This window comes from Amblyomma americanum, chromosome 7, assembly GCF_052857255.1.
Source record: "Amblyomma americanum isolate KBUSLIRL-KWMA chromosome 7, ASM5285725v1, whole genome shotgun sequence".
Lineage (NCBI taxonomy): Eukaryota > Metazoa > Arthropoda > Arachnida > Ixodida > Ixodidae > Amblyomma > Amblyomma americanum.
Window position 1 is genome coordinate 167,877,849 of NC_135503.1, and position 23,484 is coordinate 167,901,332.

At 48.5% G+C, this 23,484-nt stretch overlaps 1 protein-coding gene and 1 pseudogene across 1 annotated transcript in view; both read right to left on the reverse strand.

Moving 5' to 3' along the window:
- The window catches only part of LOC144097579 (uncharacterized), a 955,709-nt gene that overhangs the window by 212,845 nt on the left and 719,380 nt on the right, over nucleotides 1–23,484 (reverse strand). The window lies entirely within an intron of this gene.
- LOC144096890 (uncharacterized) lies at nucleotides 20,631–22,681 on the reverse strand (annotated as a pseudogene).

Below are 23,484 nucleotides of genomic sequence, written 5' to 3' on the forward strand. Positions count from 1 at the left end.
AGGGTCACGTAGAACGTGATCAAACAGTGAGGGCGGAAGCTATGCGGAACCCTCATATGCTACCCATGACATCAAAACTGCCAGAACCGAAATCAATGCGAAGATATTGAGAAGAGAATGGAAGAAAAATTATGGGTTCGTTTTGACATACACATGAGGGAATCAGTCACTGACACTAAAGAGCATACAGGAGTGTTAGATGGTATATTTTTTCTGACGAGTGTTGTTGTCTGATAGCTTGATTAGAAAGTAGAAAAAACACATGCAGCCGTTGTAATCCGAACCCACGACCACGAATGAGTGGTTTCATGGCTTTGTGCGGTTAGTCCCAGAGCGACTCAGGCAATGAGGGACGCCGTATAGGAGGGCTCCGGAAATTTCGACCAAATGGTGTTTTATGAGCGTTAGCTCTTACTCATCACGTTTCCAGATTTCGTGGGGTCCGCTACCGGATGGATGGATGGATGGATGGTAGGTACGAGCGTCCCCTTTTGAAACGGGGCAGTGGTAGTTGCCACCAGGCTCAGTTTTTTTTCCTTTATATTTAACTCAGCTGTAAGGCGCTAATAAAATTCACCATTTTCTTTAAAATACGTCTCCCTACATTTTAAAACTTATGTCACCTCTCTGCTTTTGAGCCACCAATCCTTTAATCGCTTTTTCTAATTTCCACCGCAGATTTATTTACATGACTATTGTTATCTCTAAACCCTAAGGCCTCAGGAACAGTGACTGTGCCTTCATCGACATCGGGATGGATACCATCACATTTTAGAGAGGTGTTCTATTGTTTCTACAGATTTAACCACACACAGAACATGTGTCGTCGTCTTCGTTAAATTTCTTTTTTTAGCTACGTGTTCTAAGACACCCTGACCTAGCTTCAAAGAGGAGGGCACTGCCTCTTGAGTTATCATAAAACGTTTCCTTGCTGATCTGCCTTTTCCAGCATCGATATAGTTCTACACTATGCTTTTTTTCATTGAATCTATCCAATTTTTAACTTCGACGCTTTTAACCTGTCGTTTAATGCTCTTTCTTTATCCTTCCTCGTCTCTGGCAAACTTACTGGCCAGCTTTCTAGTTCGTTTCCGCCACTGTGTGTCAACGCTCTTTCTGTACAGGTATTTAAATACCTCAGCTGTCCACCTGTTATCGTCCAATTTCCTCAGGCGTCCTTTGTATAGTACATTACTCTGAGCTTCCCGTGCTTCGAACGTTGCCCAGCCCATATCCCCCTATACTACCTCGTTTGGGGTTTTCCCGTGGGCACCTAGTGCTAATCTCCCAACAGTTCTCCGATTTACTGCTAATCGCGACTGAACTTCAGCCCTTAAGCATAGAACCGATTTCCCGACAGTAAGCCCCGGCACCATTATTCCTATACCTCTGAAGACTTCATACCTGTTGTACCCCCACAGTGCCCTATGTTCCATTATCCCGGCATCTCTTCGCCCTTTTGCTATGAGAGACTGTTCGTGCTTTTCCGGGTACATATGCCTTTGTTTACCCATACCCCGAGATATTTGTATTCGACCACTCGGGGTATTTCATGGCCTTGCATTGTAAGCTCCTGATCAGTTGCATTCGGCCACTCGGGGTATTTCATGGCCTTGCAGTGTAAGCTCCTGATCACTTGCACCGTTGAAAACCCTCACCACTGACTTAGTTGCGCTAAAATTGAAACCTAGACTGTCTCCTTCGTCTCCGCAGCATTTCACCAAAGTTTGCAAATCTACCTGGCTATCTGCTAAGAGTACAATATCATCCACATACATTAAACCCGGTAGTAGTTGCTCAGCAACCTTTCCGCCTAATGTTTACGACATATCATAACCTAGATTGCTTCCTTGTAGCCTTCTTTCCATGCTTATCATACAAAGCATGAATAGCAGCCGTGATAGAGGACAACCTTGATATAATCCTTTGTGTACCTGGACAGTTGTGCTCTTAATTCCTTACCATGGTGTTTAAACTTCATTTTCTCGATATATTTCCTGTAGAAAATTAATTACCTCATGACCGACACCTTCACCTTTTAATAGGTTCCACAGGAGTTCCCTGTTCACGTTGTCGTATGCAGCGCTTATGTCCAGGAAGGCTAAATACAGAGGTCTGTTTTCCGCCTTAGCTATTTCTATGCACTGGGTAAGCACGAACTGGTAATCATCTAAGCGCCTACCACTTCTGAACCCGTTCTGAAGTTCTCCGAGTATTCTATTACTTTCTACCAATGACTACATATTTATTTTCACCGCCTGCATTGCCAGCCGGTATGTAACTGATGTTATCGTAATCGGTCGGAAGGATTTTATGTTCGTCTTATTGCCTTTTCCTTCATAAATCAAATTCATATTACTCTGTTTCCAGCTGTACGGAATTTGCCGATTCGTTATGACTTCCTCGAATAGTTTTATCAGCGTTTCCTTGTTTCTTGGGCCAAGTTTATTAATTAGCTTTATTGGAATTTCGTCGATCCCTGCGGACGTACATCTTGGAATATTTGCTTTCGCTTTTTTCCAGTCAAGATTCGTCAGTTCCACGCTGTTTTCTATTGTGCTGTCCTGTGTTGCTCTCTCATTTGGGGTGATTACTCTATCGTCTTTCTTAAATAACTCAGCTATAACTGATGAAATGTAGTTCACAGCTTCATCTCCCTCTAAACATTTTCCCTCGGTATCGTGAATCTGTTCCTGATTTTTGTGATTCTCTTTGCCCAGGCAGCTTATATGGTTCCAGAATTTTCTTGGCCCCCCCTTTAGTTGCATCGCGAACTTCAGCCAGCCAGCGATCAGAGGACTGCTTTATTTTAGCCTGGACGAGGACGTGCGCTTGCTGTTTCTTTTGTCGATAAGATACCCATTTTCGGCCTATTTCCTCTTCAGATAACTGCGCCCTCTTTGCTTCTTTGTGTTCCCGTGATGCCAACCGTCGTTTTTCGATGGCCTCCCTAATTTCCTTATTACACCAACTTCGTGGCTTCCTCTTCCCTCTCCTGCGGGTTACTCCTTTTACTTGTTTTATTTTTGTAATAATGAGTAGTTATATCTTTTGATAATCCCACTTTTCCATGGGATGTATCTCTATTGCTTCCTCTATGCAGGCCGCTATTTGCGCTATTTGTTCGTCATTAAATTTTGGCAATCTTTCTGACTCCCCTTCATTTTTCATTTGAGCAGGGCTCCGAACTGTAGACTAATCCACTTATGATCACTACATCACTACTGAGGCTGTACTTCATCTCTTCGTCTATTTTCATTATTGCGAGCTTGCTATACCTAACCTGTGAGATTAAGCAGTAGTCAATGGTCGTTTGCCTGTTACGGGATTCCCACGTGATTCGTCCCTCCCACTTAGTTTCTCTATTAACAATAACTAGGTTGTGTCGTTCACAGCAGTCTAGCATCAACTTCCCGTTACAATCTGTGTTTCATCCAGATCCTTGATGTGGCCATTTATGTCCCCCAACAGAATAATATCGACGCCTTCTCCAAACTGCTTTATATCGTCATTGAGACACCTGACTAGACCGGTGTTCTCTTGCCCGCATTTGTCCCCTGTTCCTAAGTAAACTACTACTAGCCATGTCGTTTTACCGGCAATTGTACCCGATACCCAGACATGTTCTTTGCAAGTTGACTTTATCCTTTGCCAATTTGTTCCTTGATATATCAGCATACCTACTCCTTCTCTTCCTCTCCGCTGTTCTGTTTCTCCCTTCGCAGACGTAGCCACATATAAATGGTGGGTCGTCTAGATCCCTGAGATGTGTCTCGCATAGCGCGAATACACCTACTTCTTCGTCCTTCAACTGCTGTTCTATCTCTAACCACTTCGCACTCTTTCTACCGCCTTGCATGTTTATGTACCTGATCCTGGTGTTAAATTTCTTTTTTGTAGTTTTCTTCCTGGACCTCCTAGTGACCATTTTATTGGCGCCCGCCTCCATTGCTGCACTATCTACTTTGCTTCTACCAACCCATATGCCCTCAGACCCAGTGGACCCCGTAAAAAAGCTACTGCCCGGCCTGCCAGGTGCCACCCGATCTCGGCTCCTAGCCTTGCATTAAAGTGGATGCCATCTCGTGTAAAGCCTCCGCCAAAGCCTGCTCTATGGACTTCCCTGTTTATGTCTGCCTCTGCAAGGCCTTTCTCCTGGCTTAACTTCCTTATCTCCTGATTAACCACCACAACGTTCTTGCCAATTTCTCCGTTCCGTCCTTGCACTTCTGGCACTGTGCACACCACGATCTGGACTTGATGTGCTATCGCCCTTAAATCATCAACTCCCTCCGCTAATCTTTCCACTACTTTTGCGGCCTCACCATTCAAGACATGAATTAACCCCGCCGCTTCCTGGAAGTTAGCTTGTTCCCTTTCTCTCCATCTCCTCCAGACTTTCTAGCTGCCACGTGTGCGTAGTTGTTCCTGTCTGAACCTGCCTGACCTAATTCCTTATCGCTGTCCATGCCAGCGCAGGCCCCATCCACGTGGCTGGCGCTGTAATTTCCGCCAAAGTGGCTTCGTTTGGCGGTGTCAGCAATTTTTGCCTCCAACACTTGACTAAGCTGTTCTTGAAGTTTCCGCTTCTCTGTCCTCTCTACCTGCAGCTCTTTTTCTAGGGCATCCATACGTAGCGCTAGGCTGGTGTTCGCTTCGTCAGCCCTGTCCAGGCGGGCGCTTATACGCAGCATTTGCAAATAAAGTCCGCGCCTTCGGCCTCCTCCTCAGATTCGACACTTCAAATCAACGACGCCTCACTCCTTGAATTTAACCTTCAGTTGCTTGACGATCTTATCAGCACTCTATTATAACTACCACAAAATGCTACAAAAGAAAAAACCATGTGCAACCACGTGCTCAAATAAAAGTCTACCTACCTCCAAAGCCAATCACCTAGAAAGGAATACGAACTACCTGTCTAAACCAGTTAAATCAGAAATGAGCCCTGCAAATCTTCAGCTGCCGGCCGGAAAAGGCCCGGTCGTTAGGTCCCTGACCTGCTCTTTCGCGAACCCTTCACCTAACTAGCCTAGATCTAAAACTAGCCTAAATCTAAGCACTCAAAATATGAAAGGAAAGAACTCATCGATTTGTCGTAGTCACGGCGCTCTCGCAGTCCGTCAGGTCCCGTTACCGCGCGTAGTCCGAAGAGCATCGAAACAAACGTCCGCACCGCACAGCTGTCAACTACCCTGAGATCACAGCGCCGTTTATGTCAGCAACTAGAATGCAGCACATCCCGCGTTGAGAGTTGTAGCGCTATCTACAAGAGCATTGTAGAAACCACCACCTGCTGCATGCCACTGATGACGTCACAATCCAATATCGTGGATGGAGGTTGAACTACGACGTTAGGGGACGAAATGGCTGCATAATTTGTTTCTCGAATCTAAGATGGCGTCCATTGAAGTTAGTTATACTCTCCCATCCCTTTCCCTCCCTCACTCGCCCACCGCACCCCAGCACCCCAAAAGCAAGCATTCCACAACGGGTCGGAAAACTGTCCCGGTAGGGGACCGCTATTACATGCACATTCGTTCCGCTATATATACTCCGACAAAAAGGGGCACCCATCCGGGGACAGTTGTGCATTGAATTTGGTAGGCATCTAAAACCCACTGGGCTGTGGTATAGAAATAAAACCACAACTAAATAATAGGGAGACATTGTGCACATGCAACTACTAATTGAAGCGTTACCATATCACACCGCAGACCGAATTCTTGCCCACCTTGATCCCCCAAACGAAGCAAATTCCATTTGGGACGTATATTCAAGGGGCGTAACTCGAGAACGGGCAACGTGCATTGTAATTTCTCTGACAGATGGCGCAAGGCGTCGATGGCTCCGCTAGGCGGAGTGCGTGCACGCGTAGCCGAGCATGGTGGCAATTCATTCCGTTTCAAAGGGGACGTTCTTATGTTCCATCCATCCATCAATCCATCCGTAACGAGCCGTCTCCCTCAGGCGCTCCTCTTGGATGCGCTCGTTTTGCCGATACGTTGACTACCACAGTGTGTTTGAAGAAGGACATGGATGATCCCAAACCATCGACATATTATACCGTGGCCGAAGAAGATCAGGGAAATAAGTGCAACAGATTAGATATACTCGTATACTTCCGAGAACGCTGGGCGGCCGAAACCTCCCTTTAATCTCATTCATATCAATTCTAGTAACCCCAAACAGTTAACGCTCGTTACTTCAACGTCTTCCAAACGGTGGCGGCCTTTTTTTTTAACGTGCTCGGACATCGCACAGTACACGAGCCTCTAGCATTTCGCCTCCATCGATATGTGTCCGCCGCGGCCGGGTTCAAACACGCGTCTTTTGGGTCAGCAGCCGAGCACCACAATCCCTAAGCCACCACAGCGGCGAGAACAAATAAAAAAAAACACTTCCCTATGATGCTTGGTTTCGAAGACTCTGGGCGAGGTTGGCGCTGGGGAACGAAGTCATGGGTTACGGGCCTACCAATGAAATATGGCTGTTTTTCTTTTACTTTCTAACCAGTTATAGCGCACAGTGACGCTGCAAAGCGGAGGCGCTAAGATCGGCGTTCCCAACGGAAGAAAGAAGAAAACAAACATGAACGGCGCGTGCTCGGTGCGCATACCCGGCACGGGCTGTTCGGTGCTAAAAGCCTGCTACGCTGGTCCTCTTGCTGTGGCGCTCCGCTGCGAGCCCGCAAATTACCTGCAGTGGTGACTCCGGCCTAAGAAATGGCCGACGTCAGCTACCTTTTGCTCTCAGGCGATCTTTTGCATGACGCTACCTTGCACCCACGGGACCTCGGTGCTATCCAGCTCCGCCTTCCAACATTCTGGCCCAAGCATCCGCAGATCTGGTTCGCCCAGGTGGAAGCCACCTTCCATCTGCAACAGGTCATCTCGGAGGCATCTTGGTTTCATCAATTACTTTCCAACCTGCCTCCTGAGGTGGCTCAAGAGGTGGGGGACGTCATCGTTGGACCGTTGGGCGATGCCCCATACCAGCGACTTAAGCAGCGCCTTCTGCACCGAAATACGGCGTCCGAGAGAGCGCGCCTCGAGCAGCTGCTCACCTGCTAAGAGCCTTGGAGACCGCCGTCCTTCCCAGCTGCTCACTACCATGGGGCAGCTCCTGTGCGAAAGCAACGCCCACTCGAACGGCGTACTGTTGAGGGAGCTCTTCCTGCAGCGCTTGCCGCTGTACACCTGCCTCGTCTTGGCTGCTGTGGGATACATGATCCTTGACCGCCTCGCCCAGATAGCTGATCGAGTCCACGACGTGTCTTTTTTTTTCCGTCGCCGCCCTCTCTTCTGCACCACGGTCCTCCAAGGTTTCATGGATAGGGGCCCGGATCGACCAGCTCGCCACTTCTCGCGATGCCCTTCGGACATCCTCTCATGGCCAGCACGTTTTCTCCGCAAGTCCGCGCCGCCGTTTGTTTTCGCCGATCGGTCCGCGCTCGTCCGGTCAACGCAACCAGCGTATTTGCTGGTATCGCCGAACTTACCAGCCCCGCGGCCGCCACTTCACTCCACCATGCAACTGGCCAGGAAACGCGCTGCGAAATCACTGACGCGGCATGTGACCCCGCCCATCACTCCGGCCGGCTTTCCGTACTCATGGACCTCATTTCCGGGCCTACGCTTCCTCGTCGACACAGGCGCCGAAGTCAACGTACTGCCGTCCTCCAAGGCTGAGCGTACTTCCAAGTCACCTGGACCTACTCTCTGTGCTGCCAACTCAACCTCCATCGCCACGTATGGTCTCCAGCTCTTACTGTGGCCTGCGGCGCACATTTCGATGGGTCTTCATTGTCGCTGACGTCCATCAACCTATCCTCAAATCCGATTTCCTGACGCATCTTGATCTGGGCGTCAGCATGCGTCGCCATCATCTCATCGACACCACGAAGTGCCTTTCCATCACTGGCGCTATATCGGCTATCGCTTGCACTGGCATCTGCACGCTGATCCCGTCCTGCCTGTATACCCAAGTCCTCGCAGACCTTCCAGAGGTCACGAGGCCTTGTAATCATCATCCGCACAAGCATAGTATAACCCACCACATTGTCACGCGTAGTCCACCCGTCGCAGCTCGTCCGCGCCGCCTCTCCGGTGAGCGTCTGGTGATTGCTAAACTGGAATTCGACCACATGCTCCAGCTGGGTACTATTCTCCCTTCGTCCAGCACTTGGGCCTCACCACTCCATCTGGTGCCCGAGAAAGAAGCGGGTGACCGGCGTCCGTGCGGCAACTACCGCCCGGGTCTCAATGCTCGCAATGACCACGAAAGCTATCCCCTTCCACACATTCAAGACTTAAGTGGACATCTGGAAAGATGCAAGATCTTTAGTAAAGTGGACCTTGTCAAGGTGTACCATCGAATCCCCGTTGAGCCGGCCCATCTCCCGAAGACGGCCCTCACTACACCCTTCGGCCAGTTTGATTACGCGCGCATTCCCTTTGGGCTACGCCAAGCAGTTCAAACTTTCCAAAGATTCATTGTTGAAGTGAGGCGCGGAATCCGGGCTGTATTTTCCTACATCGATGACATCCTCGTCGCGAGTCGTCCTCCACAAGATCACGAGTGTCATCACCGGGAACTCTTTCAACGTTTCAATGCCTACAACGCCGCCGTAAAATCCCTACAATCTTTGAGTGATTACACAATTAAGTTAATAATTTCCAACTGATCAACAAAACAAATTTAAATATAAAGAGAAAGTATACAAACACTCTTCTGTGCTCATCGGTTTGTTGTTATGTGTATGTCATGACGAGCCCCGTTCCCTTGTCTGCTCAATCTGCAGGAAGCGCCGATGCGATCGTCCGCCTGGGAGACAGCTTGATAGACGTATTTTTGACATCGCGTTGGACCGGAGCTTCTCGCTAACTATCCCTGCTTGCTCTGATGTGAGCAAGAGTTGATTTTAAATCACTTTGTCCGGAAGTATGTTCGATTACCATTCGCATTAATTTAAACGGCCAAATTTTTAATCACTAGCGACAGCGTCTAATGCTGCTGCCACCTAAACCATTTATCTGCCATATGGATCACACCGGTGCTTCCCGTTGATTGTATGCGCGTCCTTTGATGTAAGAAATAGTCGATTTCTGGTCATTGTTTTCAGAAGTACACAGGACGCCATTTGATTTCGCTAAAACTTGTGAATTCGCTCTCCATGACCGCTGAAACCGCACACACAAACCCTGTGGACTCGCTAGGCCCACTCGCCGCAGAAGGGGGTCGTAGTTGATTAAAATGAATTGAGTAAGCGCTTATGGTTGGTGAAGTGTGCACATATGAAAAGCATCCGCTCGTTTTGCTTATTTCCAATACGGATGAGGAAGACACATGGATAGGTAATGCCTGCCGTCGCCTCATAAGCGCCAAGTTTTTGCGCAGCCGCCGATCTGCCAAGGACACGAAGGATGCCCGTCCGCCGATTGGATTTGTCGGTGTCTTGGTTTTAAAAACATGTCACACTTCCGTGATATGCGGCTGTTGATCGTGCTGGTGTCGTCGTCGGACAACTGTGACCGCGCAGACCGCTCACGTCGTCCTTGTATGAAAACGTGCTGCAGCTTTCGAGTGCTTTGGAAATTGTCTAGCGCCGCGGCAGTCTGAATTCCATTCTGAGCCTTCATGATTGCCATTCGACTGAGATGGCACTGGAACGCATCCGTATAGCATGGGTATAAGCAGGTTACGCAGCAGAACTGTGCAATCATTAATTGGGTCGCACGGAAATGGCAACAGAAGTGCCGTCACAAAAGAACGATCTGATCATTTTTTTTGCGCATGCAGAATCCAGCCAGCCTAGGCGTCGCGAAAACAAGCACGCCAATTCTCAGCCCTCTAGCAATAATGCCGAAGGGTCCCTTAGAGCTTCTGAGATTTTCAGTGGACCCTGCACCCGGTGCAAGAGATTGCTGAGCTCATCTCGCGCAATTAACTGAGCACGAACACCATCATAAGCGGCGGAAGGATCCGGACATTTTTGCGCATGCAGACTCCATATGGGCTTTGTTTACGAGCAGCCCCACGAAACGGGAATTGTGCTTGTAGAAATAGGCAAGTAATCTTCACCTAGACCAAAGGCCACGCCTTCACATAGTCACCTGAAGTGTTGAAACCCTACTGTAGCTTAGAGTTATGCAACGCTCTCTCTAGGCTATTATACGTTTACCTCCAGACCTTGCGGACTTTTAAGTGACATGTACATAAATGGCATTGTCCTTACCCGCGAGGTAGCAAATGTCATGAACTATGCAGAGGACACTAGCGTTTTTATAATCAAACCCATATACAGGCCTTATTAACACCGCGAACATTTTACTAATCGATCTCTCTAAGTGGTGCCAGGACAACATTATAAAAGTAAACTCCAAGAAAACACAAGCATTCATCTTTCAGACAAAAGGTACGTGTCTTCCAAAAACGCATACGATATCATATAAGGCAACCAATACAGTGGTTGTTAGTTCAGTAAAAGTACTTGGCGGACATTTCACCGGCACATTGAAATGAGACGCTCACGTGGAGTTTTTACTGGAGACATTAAGCCCCTAACAGGTATCTTACATCGAACACGTTACCTTCTACACATGTTAGCAAAGTTGATCATTTACAATGCACTGTTTCCCTCACAAGGAAATTATTGAAATTTTGTATGGGATACATCAGCTTCTTATCTTTCTAAAATACTACTCATGCAAAAAAAAAACAATACGTGCTATGCTGACGTGCCCTATACCTCACACAACGAATGCCTTTTCAGCAAGTACAACATACCAAAAAGCAAACTTCCCTACGAACGAATTCTGTTACGCACCTTCTACTTCCACCTAAAGGATTTAGCAACGTAATAACGAACATAGCAAACCTAAAGAAAATGTGCGCACATATGACACGCAGCGCTGAAAAATGGTTCATTTGTGTTTCGAGAACAAATTACGGTCATCATATAGTACCAAACGCCTTGCCACGACTACTAAATTTTTATTTAGAAGTCGGAATTGACATCTGAACCTTGACGCCATCGGAGCTAATCTCTCTTGTGAATTCAATCATTTAAATCATCGCGATACATATAACCATGTTGTGTTGTTTTTCTTTCGTTAAAGTGCTCTTCGACACCCATCTGCCAATATGTACAGGCGGCTAAGAACCGCTCAAGCTGCCAACAAGCAGCTTTTACTTTTTTTACTTTGGCCTGTTCCGTTTCCTGGTAAATGGACATAAATAAATGAAATGAAATGATATATTGATTAGCTCTTTGGAGGTGTTTTGAGGTGTTTTCTAGCTGCGCTAATGTAATGATAGTGTCGGCTAGGAGAGGTCTTATCTAACTATAGAAGTGGTTAACACGTTTTGTATCTGTGGTAATAGAATGGTGTAAAATGAAAGACACTTTACAAAGAGCCCGTACTCGATGTCTCAGAACCGATGAGAACTCAGTTTGAAGAAAATACATCTTGCAACCTCGGGAAGATAGCTACTTCTATTGAGGATTTGGGAAAGAATTGTTGCTGTGCTGTCTATTTCCCCTTTTGTCGGATATTTGGCCTGTTGTCTGCCTTTTAAAGGCATGTTTGTTCTTAGCAGAAATCTATATACCGGTCATGAGATGGCACAGCAGTTTCTATTGCGCTCTTGATATGGAAAATTTTGTTACAAAAGAAACTGCTGTGCCATCTCGTGCAGTAACATTCTGGTACCTAGAGCTGTGCTATGAGCATACATGGCTTTCATCTCCAGACGGGGAGAATAATGGCAGACAAGATGTGCAAGAGAGAGTACAGCAACAAGTTTTCCCACGGCACACATATTTTTCTATGCAAGGCATTTGTATTTTCTCCAAACAGAGTTGTTATACCTCGTGAGACATCAAGCAGGGATTCTTAGGAAACTGCCTTTAACTTTGCCTGCTGCGTAAGTATATGTAATATGTGCAAAGGCTACATACACCTACAATGCTCGCTGTGAGACGAAAGCTTTGGGAGGGCAGACGGCCTCAGTTCAGTCTTAGTAGAGCTTCAAATACAATTCGCACTAAAGATATAAAGAGAAACAGCGCGGTTGGGCCTCTATGCAGGCACTGTTCTCAGTGAAAAAGTAGAAAAGACCAGTTAAATAATTCAACCTTGGATTGTCTCTTGCTCCCTAAGCCTGAGGGCGATAAAACGTTGAATACAAACACATAACAATTCACCTCAAGCTAACAAGAAAGCTTCACATAGAAGGAATAGAATTTACTCTGCAAGGCCTTCAAGAGAAAGAACTGGTAGCTTGATTCGGTTTTAAAGGTGTAATGTCCCAAAGCAACACATGTTATGAGGGGCGCCGTAGTGAACGTCTAGAGGAATTTCTAACCACCCGGAGTTCTTTAAAATGCACTGACATCGCACAGTCACGAGCCTCTAGAGTTTCACCTCCATCGGAATATGACTGTCGGGGCCTAGATCGAACACGCGTATTTTGGGTCAGCAACCGAGCGCCATAGCCACTGAGGCACAGAGGCGGCAGGAACTAACGCGCTTGCCCGGGTTTAGGCGCTCGTCTACTGAGCAGGAGTACACGGATTTGAACCTGACTGCTGCTGTTGAAAGTAGGCGGCGACATCGACGTTAACTTCATCGCTAACGTAGGCAAGCATGGCGTCTAGCGTGGTCGTGGACTCTTTTCCATTGACGAGCATATATAAAACATACGTATGTAGACGTATACAATGTAAGGCAAGAGGACGCCCCAGATCTTGTGTTCGTTATCTACATACGTGACGAGCATGCCAGCTATCATTTTGTACAGGCGGTGCGTTGGCCTACGGGTGGTATGCAGTTGACCTCTGATGGCTTGTTTGGCTGTAGCGCAGGATGACTTCCATCTGTTCCGCCGTGAACGCCGTTGCTCTGTGGCGACAGTCTTCTGCACTGCAGCGTTGTAGGCGTTTACAATGTAAGGCAAGAGGTCGCCCCAGGTCTTGTGTTCGGTATCGACATACGTGACGAGCATGCCAGCTATCGTTTTGTTCAGGCGGTGCGTTGGCCTACGGGTGGTATGCAGTTGACCTCCTGTGCCTTGTTTGGCTGTAGCGCAGGATGACTTCCATCAGTTCTGCCATGAACGCCGTTGCTCTGTGGCGACAGTCTTCTGCACTGCAGTGTTGTAGGCGTTTACAAAGTAAGGCAAGAGGACGCCCCAGGTCTTGTGTTCGGTATCGACATACGTGACGAGCATGCCAGCTATCGTTTTGTTCAGGCGGTCCGTTGGCCTGTGTGTGGTATGCAGTTGACCTCTGGTGGCTTGTTTGGCTGTAGCGCAGGATGGCTTCCACCAGTTCTGCCGTAAACGCCGTTGCTCTGTGGCGACGAAGTAACGTGTGGTTGTCAACAAACAGCGAAGTGATGTGTATGTCCAGTGACATCAAAGGAACAAGCGGTGAAGTAAACTGGTGCGCTGGTGGCAGGTGTGGGATGTGTTATGGGTTATGGGTGGGCCGCACATCGAAGCTATCCAGCGCAGGCGCACAGGAGACTGGACGCGGTGCTTCGTGCCGTCTGCTACAGTGCTGAAGAGCCCCGTGCTCGCTTTTTTGGGAAGCGCACCTAAATAAACGCGCTGAGACTGCACTGCGAGAAAGCGCACTTCAATCATTGGGGGCGCCCAACCGGGGGAACCAAGTTCGATCTCAGCTGCTGCGGCCCAGTTTTGATGGATGAGAAACGAAAGGCGGTCATTTAACGCGCTATATTAGTGCTTGGTAAGAATCTTAAGATAACCTCTTCTTGGGTAGTTGGTAATTGATAATTGTATTTTAACGGCGCCAAACCAGTTATGAGTGGCGATCTTTCCCGTTCTCCTCGTTCGTGTGCGTGTGTCTTTAAACTACAATAGTAAGAATCGCCGGCGGTAAATATAATCTAAAGCCCTCCATTACGTCGACGTGTCACATACCGTGAGTCGCTTTGGGATGTTTAACGGCATAAACCCATCCAATCTCGAAGTGAGCAATTCGAAACAACGCCAGTATTTAACCGAGATCGCGAAACTGCGAACATGCGCCGCTCAGTTGTAACACGTGGAACCAATAACAATGCACCGCAGGGAGTGAAGTGCGCTTTCCCGCAGCATCATCTTAGCTTGTTTACTTAGGTGTTCTTCCCAGCAAAGCAAGCACGGTGTTCATCCTCACTGCAGCATACGACACGAAGCACCACCTCCAGTCTCCTGTGCGCCTGCGCCGCGTAGCTGGGATGCGCGGTTGCGCACTCGGCTGCGCCGTGTTCGCACATATTTTGGACGGCCCTGTACAGCAATCAAGTAGGCTTTTTCGTTTGCTGCGAAATTCTTCTACACGAGGACAGAACGAAGACAATCCTCGCTTGAATGAGGCAGGGGATGACAAAAAAAACCTTGGCTTTCAACCACTCGATGAAGCGTTTTAGGCCTGGTGCCGAGCGCTGCTGCTGGGTAAACAAGGTGGAACTAATGGGTCCCTGGAAGGCGTCCTCCTCATCGCCCATCGGCGGTGCATCTACAGGGCCTCGTGAGAGGCAATCGGCGTCAGAGTGCTTGCGTCTGGACTTGTAAAAGACGGTGACTTCAAACTCCTGGAGGCGCAGACTTCATCGAGCGAGGCAGCCGGAGGGGTCCTTCAATCTGGGAAGCCAGCACAGTGCGTTGTGATCGCTGACCACCTTGAACGGTCGTCCATAAAGGTAGAGGTTGATGATGATGATTATGGATTTTTATGGCGCAAGGGCAGCTATGGCCAAAGAGCGCCATGTCACAGGGTATTTTTTCTTTTTCTCAAGGTGGGGTCAGAGACCCATTTCCCAAGCATTTCACCCTAAATCAGCCGAGCACCAGACCAGGGGAAAGCTTGTACCCATTGTATCACCGGTGGGTACCCGGCGGCACTGGGGATCGAACCCCGCACCTCCCGCATACGAGGCGGATGCTCAACCACTTGGCCACCGCTGCGGTACTTAAAGGTAGAGGTTGAATTTCGACGTAACCCAGATGATGTCAAGGCACTCCTTCTCGGTCATCGCATAATAAGCCTCGGCCTTGCAAACGGAACGGCTAGCGTATGCGATGACTTTCTCCAGCCAGTCGTTTTTTTGAACGAGAACGGCACCTATGCCCACGGTGCTTGCGTAAGTATGAACTTCAGTATCGGCGTTTGAATTAAAATGCGCGAGGATCGGTGGGGACTGTAAAAAACGCTGAAAGTCTTTGAAGGCTTCTGCTTGTGGCGCTTCCCATTTAATGGCACGTCTGTCTTCGTCAGTTGGGTCAGGGGCTCGGCGATGGGCGAAAAGTTTTTCACAAATCGCCGGTAAGATGCGAACAGTCCGAGGAATCTGCGCACTGCTTTTTGGTCTTCCGGCGGGGGAGGCTGTTCAATAGCAGCTCTTTTCTGCGAGCCTGGGCGTACTCCCTCTTTACTAACAGTGGGGCCTAGAAACAGCAGCTCTTCATAGGTGAAGTGGCATTTCTCTGCTTTCTGGGTTAGACCGGTCGACGTGATTACCTCTAGTACTGTTCGAGGCCGTTTTAGGTGCTCTTCAAAGCTCTAGGCGAAGACAATGACGTAATCTAAATATACTGGAGAAATATAGATCTTTTATAGCAGAAGTAGCCATTCGCATTGGTGCAGCAAGCAACTGTATTCGCTGAACGGTTACAGACGAAGCCTGTTTTCACCAAACTTTGCACACGCTCGCACTTTGCTGCAACGATCAGTGACAGGGTGCGCGTAATGGACGCGGAGACATCACTACTTGAAGCTCCGGCTGCAGGGCGCTCCCGCGGCGGGATCAAGATAGGACACGGACGGACAATGAATTATATCACGGCGCACCTGCGCTGCGAGCAGGCAAAAATCATAGACGCAGCTCCTCCTCTTACCATTAGAAAGAAAAGCATACCACAGCGTTTGTTTTTTCAATATGAACTCATCCATGGTGGCTCAGTGGTTAAGGCGGTCGTCTGCTGAGTGAGAGCATCCGGGCTCGAACCCGACCACGGCGGCCGCGTTTCGATGGAGGCGAAACGCAAAAGGCGCCCGTGTGCTGTACGATGTCAGTGCACGTTAAAGATCCGCCAGGTGGTCGAAATTATTCCGCAGACCTCCACTACGGCACCTCTTTCTTCTTTCACTCCCAGCTTCCTCTCCACCCTTACCGCGCGGTTTGGGTGTCGACTAATATACACTGTAAAAGATGAGTAAAATAACAGACATTTTACAGAACAGTTCGGTTGCCTCAGAGAAAATATCTGTTAGTGACCCAAGAAAGAAAACTATTCACGAATAAAACGGACATTTTCTGTTCTCACAGTAGCTGCACACGAAGAACCAGTCACGTGGCCCTGCGCTATTGGAAAAAAAAGTTTCACAAATGCATGCACCTTATTATTATTCAGCTCGTATACTTGTACACACAAACAGCGATCATAAACAATTTTCCGCATGGAAGACTGTGTATTGTGCGGTCCTTTGTTTTGCTGTGGTCTTGGCGTCTTAAAAATGTTTATGGAATTTTAGATGCAGTGCACGGGCGTTTTCTCCGTGGTTTTACCGATCGAACTGTTTGCAAAAAAGAAGGCAAGCGGTGCCAATTCCGCCTATTTCGTATGGATAATGTGCTATATTTCTTTTTGTGAAGGACTTGCAGCCAGGCAGTACTGTTATTGTGTAGAAGACAAGCTATACTGGTCTACTGAACTTGTCGTCGTAAGACGCTGAACAGCATGTAGTGCACGCTGAGCCATTGCGGTCGTTACCTTTACCAGACATTTCTTGCGGTGTGCATGCATGCACTCGATGAACGACGCTGTTTAGAAAGCCCAGCCTGCGACAGGCTGCGGTAAGGCCGGTCTTTTCATGGAAGTAGAGATGCGTCCAGTATAAAAGGTAACCTAGCAGCCATCCGCGCTAGGTTACCTTTGCTGCTAGCTGTTTTGGCAAAGTATCTGCTCGAATGACCAACTTGCAAAGATTTTCCAGCTTGTTTGCCGCAGAGAAAACCAACTTGACGTCGGACCGCTCTAAGGCTTTTTTCAGCGGATTACTCACGCCGCGCACGTACGGGATCACAACGTTGCTAAAACAGTGTGGAAAGAAACACGAAAAAGGTTTAGTTGATTCTCCAAAGGAAGTCGTCTACGATTTTCCTTTCAGAGAGCATAATAAAGATATAAAAGACGGCGCAAGGAAGAAATTGCCTGAACACGTGACCTCATGCCAGTGAACTGCCACTTTGGACAGGACCAAGGTTCTTAAACGATACAAGAACCAGCTTGACCGCGAACTTTTTGAGGCGTACACCATTCGTCAACGAGGGAGAAGTGCGGCAGTACTCCTTCTGTTAACTTGAAAAGAAATAAAATCAGATTTTTCGATGGCTGATTAGGAGAACCTTGTCACCTAGTTTTAAGGTTTCATGCTTTTATCTATGTATGGGTTTTCTATATTAACCTTGCTGCAATAAATTTCTTTCAGATGATAATCAGCGCCCATGTGTGTGTCTTCTTATCTTGGACCCGTCTGCTGCGCTTTTTACATGCAAAGAATGTTCCAACTAGCCCGGCTTACACCTTTGCAGGAAATCTTCTAAACAGGTCACTTGGGGCCCGCAGGGGAGTCTGCAGCAAGCAGAGATTCGCAAGTTGCCACACCACGATCCGTGGGTTTCCGAGCATCGACAGGGACATCCCCGCACGTGCATGATAGTTAGTAGTGCGTCACTACGGACCCGAGCACCCGCGCTTAGCCCTGCGTGGCTCAGCCGTGTACGCGAAAAAGGCGAACCTGTGGCTGAACCGATGCCAAGCGTTTGGATCCTTAAGGTTCCTCGACTGAGGCAACACACCACTTTGGCCCCAGCTTCCCGTAGACGGCACCTCCGGCCTGACCCGACCGGGACAATTCAGCAGTCGCTCTTTACTGTGCTCCTCTACATATTTCACTTTTTGCTAACATTCACAGCGCAAGACGAACACGGACACGAGGGGAGACACCACAAAGCGCCTCGTGTCCGTGTTCGTCTTGCGCTGTGAATGTTAGCATGAAGTACCAACTCGCCCAGCAACTGATTTAAAAAATATTTCACTTACCTATCTCTTTCTGACCACCTTTCGGTTCCATCTTCCCTTCTTTGTTTTTCTTCCTTTCCTGGCGGCTAGGGTTAACCTTGCGTGGTGCAGCCACCCCGAGTTGCCCCATATTTGGTTATCGCCGCAGTGTACAGTTTGCGTGGGCAGGACTTGCTTGCCAGTACCTGTCTCGTCTCCTCATTGGATTCCATGGTGAGTGGCTGGAACCACTTCCAAACAATACATATTTTTCATGGCTCCTCGTTTAGCTCCAAACGATCGCCCTCACAAAGGAGGGCGGAACGAGGAAAGTCACTTCTTTCAAAAGAAGAAGATAAGTTTTCCAAAGTAAGATGTTGCACAAAGCGAAGTTGAAAAAGCCCAACAGAATTTTGACTTCGTCATAGTTTCCAAGTCTTTGATAGACACGTTGGGACCGCGCTACAAAGTAACTAAAGTTAACAGCTTTGATTTATTACTTGAACCATAAATAACCTTCCGCACTCCAAACTTCTGAACATTGTGACCATAATGGAAATACCTGTTTCCATCACAGTTCACAGATCCCTAAGCAAGACCCGTGAAATCATCCCTGAGAGCGACCTTCCTTTAACAGAGGCAGAAATACAGGAAGGGCTTGGTGATCAAAAGTAAACAACGTGTACCGAATCAAGATGCGTAAAGATAACAAGGACACTCCGACGAAACATCTTATCCTGACAAAATCTAGCACATTGCCAGAATCAATACAAGTGAGGTACATCAAGCTTAATGTGCGCCCATATATGGCTAACTTTCGGAGATGCTTCAAGTGCCAGAAATACGGTCATGGGTCCCTGAGCTGTCGCGGCCATGAAACATGCGTAAAATGCGCTTCAAAAGATCATCAGTACGATAACTGTGACGGTACCCCAATTTGTGCAAGCTGCCAGGGGGACCATCCGGCATATTTCAGGGATTGTACACCCTGGAAAAAATAGAAATCATGTCCATTAAGAATAAAGAAAATATACTCACAAAAGCACCGAGGTGGTATGCACTCTCACAAGGCTCATTCTCCTGCACTGGCAAAACAAATTTCGCTGATGCGGTGCGCAGGGGTGGTGCACTACACAGCATAACGGCGCTTGCCCAAGCCACTTTCACCGAGAGTCTGGCACGGAAATCCACGCCCCAGGCACGGACAGCGAAGGCTGCTGTGCCATCTCGAAAGCAGGGAGTGCCGGTCTATGGGCCGGCATCCCGCAGTGTTCCCACCATCGGGGGAGGCCTGAAACACACCCACCCGCGGATTCTCCGCGGTCTTCCAGCACCACTGGCGAGGTTATCGATGTAAGGCCCATTCCGCCCACTCTTAAGCGGCGGAACAGCTCTCGTGAGCGAAAAAAAAAGCCCTGATGACGGGCCCGGAACGTAAGTAAACTCAATTTTATTCCTACTCAAAAACACAAAAAGTGACTTAGTTCAGTGGAACTGTATACGACTGCTGAGGAATTACAGTGACATAACACATATTATAGGGTCAATTTTACCCGATGTTTTATGTCTTGAGGATAGCAATCTTGGTACGCAACATCTGGATATGCTGAAACATTATAAAACTTTTAGGCACGATCGCGTGCCGGCAAATAGACTATCGGGAGGCGCCGCAATTTTTGTTCAAGAAATAGAACTCAATACAAAATTTCAGGCGGTTGCGGCAAGCATCGTCAGCTACAAAACAATAAAAATCTGTTCTGCATATCTTCCTCCAAATCTCACAACGACAGTTCATGATCTAGAATTGATCAATTAACTCCTCGAGGCATGTCTGGTAGATCGTGATTTTAACGCTCCCTACTCTTTTTTGGGAAGCGAACGCTTTGACTCTAAGGGTCAAATAATCGAATATTTTAAACTCACATATAATGTATGTCTTTGTAATAAGGAAAAAGGCAACATAGTGCTCCCCAACCTTTGCGAAAATGAGCTGTGAAAATTTGTCTCTTAGTTTACCGTCTGTTTTTAGTGATTTTAAATTGGTCGTCATCGGCAAGCTATGTAGCAGTGATCAGTTCCCTGTACTAATAAGTTTAACATCTGCGCCGGCAATCATCCCAACAAAAGCGCGACGTTGGAAGCTTCATTGAGGAGACTGGCAACTTTTTAGAGCAAATGTCACTTTAGAAAAATAGTTTTAGAAACTCTCAGCATTGTTCAAGTAAATAAAACGTGCACGAATCGAATAACTGCTGCACACTTATTTATTCCTCAGTCTTCAGGAGTGGCGCGACAAAACCACAACGTGTGCTAGACACAACACTGCAAGGATGAAGAAAAAAAACAAGAAAAGAAATCACGGAGTAAATTTCGCAAGTACTCGACACAGGAGAACTTCCTAAATTTTAAAAACACTATAGCTGAAGCTCGATTGATTCAAACCATGTTTATTCCTCCGTAAAATGCGCCGAAGGCGCTACGGTGGAAGGGGAGGCGGTGCTGTAAAGGAGAAGGGGTAAGGCTGCGTCCGTTTTATGCAAGCTTCCTGGAGGCAGCTAAGTGGAGGCTGCGTGCCTCTCGTGGGCGTTGCGCAGCCGATTGGCGACCAGCGGCGCCTCCGAGTATTGGATGAACACGAGGAGTGCCCACCAGAGCTCGATGGCTCGATCTGGAGACGAAGTATCGGGGCAGGTTCAGGTTCAGATAGAAGAAGGTCATGGCGTCCCTTAGTGGCCAGGGCTCGAAGACAAAGTGATGTGTAGAGAGGACATTTCCAGAACAGGTGGTTAAGGTCCGCGCGGCAGTTGCACCTGGAGCAGGAACCAGATACAGGCGGCGTCGTGCAGCCCCGGTGAAAACGGTTGAACCAGAAGGGAGTAAGGACGGTGTCTGCTTGAATTCGCGGCAGCAGGACTGATTCTCGTCTCTTGAATACCATCGGGGGAAGCGCAGATACAGAGAGGCGGTTGCCCACTGCCGTGAGGTAGGCGGCGCTATGTAGTTTCGTCACAAGCCTCTTCGCGATTGGATCTGCAACCTCGTGTGTGGTAGCGACGGAAGAATAGCGGAAGCTCTGACTAGCAGAGCAGAGAGATGAGCACGTGCTAATGCATGAGCCTTTTCATTTCCAGGGATACCCCATTGCGCGGGACCAGTGGAGCGGGAACCCAGCGGGGGGTGGGGGGCTGCGAGGACCCAGTGCGCGGGGACCGAAAACAGGCATGCACTATTCCTTATCTTCTGCATTGCAGGGTCCGTATAAGGAAAGTCGGCGCATGCCCGGTAGGCAGTTCGAGAGTCCGTTTACACACGATGGTGAATGGGATCAGTTTCAGAAGAGGCCGCCGCGGTGGCTGAGTGGTTACGGCGCTCGGCTGCTGGCCCGAAAGACGCGGGTTCGATCCCGGCCGTGGCGGTCTAATTTCGATGGAGGCGAAATTCTAGAGGCTCGTGTACTGTGCGATATCAGTGCACGTTAAAGAACCCCAGGTGGTTGAAATTTCTGGAGCCCTTCACTACGGCGTCTCTCATAGCCTGAGTCGCTTTAGGACGTTAAACTCCCATAAACCCATAGTTTCAGAAGAAACTGCGAAAGCCGGTTCCAAATAGTCTAAAATGGCCATTAGCTCGGATCGGGTATTGGGTGGCGCTTCTGCCGATGTATGATGATATCGGCCCTGATTCTCAGTTGTCTGGTCGTACCACGCAGTGGAATAGCAAGTGTGGCTGATGCCGTCTGCAGGAAGTGCAGCGCCCGTGCGCACAACACGTTCATTTGAGGGATAGTGAGCTCGTGTGCCGCCCGGCGTTTTTGCCACGAAGTCTCGTCTGCTGCGTGTGATTGTGCATGTCGAGGATCTCTGAGAGGTCATTGAGCTTGCTGCAGCTCTTGACCGCATCAAGGCGTGTGCACCTCGGAAGTCCTGTGACGGTGAGTCTGGCTTCGTTAAGTAAGCAGTCAATCGCGATCAACTGCGTAGGGTTAAGAGGATGTACGGCAGCCCGTACATGATGCGGGCGACGAGAAAAGCCTCGATAAATTGCCGCATTTCATAGTCGTGTACTGCGCGGGTGCGGTTACTGATTCTTCGTAAAACGTGCGGAATTTGTTTTTTGACGCGTTGGGCCCAGGTGTTCGCTGTGAAGTTCTCGTCCAAGTGAATGCCAAGTATTCGGATAGTCCGCTTTCGTGCAATGGATTGGTTGCCGATGGAATCTTTAAAACACCGTTTCTCCTCCTTTTTGGTTATTGTGGATCGGTCACCGTGAATGATGACAAATTCAGTTTCATCTGGGGCAGTGTGTAAACCAGTCTCCGTGGCGCAGTCGTGAATGATGTCATGGGCCCTGATTTCTCCACGCGGTGACGTCGTGAGCATAAAGCGCGTGCTGCATGCCAGGTACGTCCACAAGACCCATGGGTAGTTGGTGCATAGCTATATTAAACAGTGTTGGGGAGACCACGGAACTCAGGGACGCCTACTAAGTTGGGGTGGATAGAACTGGTTTCCTGACCAACATGTACCTGCTAGCTCCCCTCCTCTAGGAAACCAGCTACGAAGTTGTATATTTTTCCTCTGGGTCCAAGGTTGCGAGCTTTTCTCATCATGGTGCTGTGTGGGACGGCATCAAAGGCCTTGCGTATGTGAACTCCGATAACAGATCTTGGGTGCATAGAGTTAGGGTCGAGGACGTCCTCTTGGAGGCGGAGCAGCACATCTTGTGTATGCAGTCCAGGGCGGAATCCATACTGCAAAGGAGCCAGGAGGTCGTTATCTTCAAGGTACCACATTAATCGTTTGTTGACCATGCTTTCCATGACTTTACAGACGCAAGAGGTTAAGGACATAAGACGGAGGTTGGATAAGGTATGAGGTGGCTTGCCAAGGCTTCATAATGGGTTTGACCACCGATGACTTCCAAGGGGGCAATACCCCGGTATCCCAGACTCTGTTAAACTCTTCTTGGAGAGCTTGCATGTACTCGGGGGGTAAATTACGTAGATGGGCGACACACACCTGATCGGCTCCCGGAGTACTACGCGCATTAGCATGCTGCAGGGCATTCTGCAGCTCGGGCACAGTGAAGGGCTTGTTAAGTGGGTTGCGTTTTAGGAAAGGTCATCCTTCTCGTACGTGGTGTCTGAGGGGCAAGACGTCTGCAGGAAGAACAGATTAGCTCCGATTATAGGCAGGCGCATGTCCGCGATGACAAAAACCCAGCGAAAGGTCGTCTGAGACCGATGGCAAGAGTCACCAACTTTTGAACGTAGGTCCGTATGGTGGATCAGTTGACAGTGGTGAGCGGAGGCGAGGCAGGAGAATGGTAGAGCTCGGCCAGTGTAGGAGAAAGGACGCAGAGCTCGACAACAGTGCCGATGAGGTAGCGAATCTTGGTGCTACGGTCGGT